Raw genomic sequence first — 1,825 nt, 5'->3', positions numbered from 1 at the left:
GCGCTGCACATACATGCACTTATGGATCATCCTCCGGGGGACATCGACATGTTTTTTATGTATGTAAAAGAGGGGATGCGAATGTTGGACGGAGGGTCGAGACGCGTCCAAAGCTCCAAAAAGAAAAACAGCAAGAGGGCTAGGGGCAAGGGGGGATAGCGCGTCGTAATAGTATTACTAAAACTCGCTAATAGGCCGGTCGGAGCGGATTTTAGAAGGAATTTTATTAAATTTTCAAGTTTAAGCGCAGACCTCGAGACTTGAACGCAAGCATGTTTAGGCCATCTAGAGTGCCGAACAAACTGCCGAACAATTTCTTGACTCGGGCGATGTGGTCGAGTGCAGCCTTCTTGAGCTGGGGAGCTGCCGTAGTATGCGCTGTGGATGGGACGTCGGCCAAACCGAGACGCGCAACCTGCTGGGAGGAGCTACAGCGGCTCCGCTCCTCATGCTGGTTTTCGCCAAACCGAGGCGTTGAGGTCCTCGTACACTCATGTCGCGCCTCGAGTAGGAGCCATCACGCTGCCCAGCGCTGGACCGTCGTAAGGTCCGGCCATAGGCCAGCTCGCAGCACTGTATGAAGTGGCAACAACATGCGTGTGCTGTCGAGCGACGCATACAACTTCACAACTTCACAGTGCTTGTGGGTCGTGTGCAATCGTCTATACACTCTTGTCATCACGTCGCGCACATCACGAGCGCATCGTGAGGGCCATGGCGGCGATCCACAGCGCGTTGCGCTGGGCGAACTTGCGCCGCTCGATGGCGGGAAGGCCGTGGCGGCCAAGGAAGAAGTCGAAGCGGTGGAGCACAAAGGCCGGTCGCATGTGGATGAGGTGGAAGGTGAGGTGGCCCGCGTCGACGACGTTCTTGACGAGGAACGACAGGAACGCCGCGATGAGCCGGTCCGTCGCCGTTAGGTGCCGCGCCTCGGGCCCCTGCAGCGCGCGGATCGTCTCACAGCCGACCTCGATAATCCAGATCGCGCCGAGGAGACGGAGCACGAGGATGCACGGCACGAGCCAGCCCGCGGTGAGCACGAGGGCGAGGCTGAGCTCGACGACGTTCGGGAAGGAGATGTAGACATACTGCGGGTGCTTGTACAGCAGATAGCCATCACCCATCGTCCACTTCCAGAAGCGGTGCAGGTAGGCGAGCGCGCGGCCGTCGGTGCACGGCCACCAATCGTGGATCACCTTCGCCTCGACGACGCGGCCGAGGGGCAGCTTGAGCGCGTGCACGAGCTCGACGCAGTAGTCGACGTCCTCACCTCCGCCCGTCTTGGCATACACGGTGTCGAACTCAAGGTCATCGACGCGGCGCACCATGATATTCGCTGTCACGCCCCACGGGACAGTCTCGCCCATCCACTTGGGCAGGTTGTAGAAGAACGTGATGTCACTCAGCCGAGTCGCCTCGTGAAGGAGGTTGGCCACCGGCGGCAGGATCGTCGAGCCGACAAACCCCGAGTACTTTGCGCCGCGGTCGGCGGCCGCGAGGGCGTACGCGTTGAGGCAGGCTTGCGTGACCTCGACGTCGTCATCGAAGAAGAGCACCCACTCCGCGCACGCCTCGGCGAGGCCGCGCGAGCGCGAGGTGGACGCACCGACGTTCTCGGGGTTGACACGGACACGGACTCGTTCGCTCTGAAGCTTGAGGATCTCGTTCAGGTTGGGCGCGGAGGGGTTGTCCACGACGATGATGTACTTGACTGAGCAGCCCGGCGGGTCGTGTAGGCTCGTCATGCGCCACAGCAGCTCGCATGGTGTGCGGAAGCTCGGCACCACCACGTCGATCGTCACGAAAGGAGCCGCGGGCGAGCCGA

The sequence above is a fragment of the Emiliania huxleyi genome (genome assembly GCF_000372725.1).
Source record: "Emiliania huxleyi CCMP1516 unplaced genomic scaffold EMIHUscaffold_381, whole genome shotgun sequence".
Lineage (NCBI taxonomy): Eukaryota > Haptophyta > Isochrysidales > Noelaerhabdaceae > Emiliania > Emiliania huxleyi.
Note: the sequence above shows the minus strand (reverse complement) of the source record.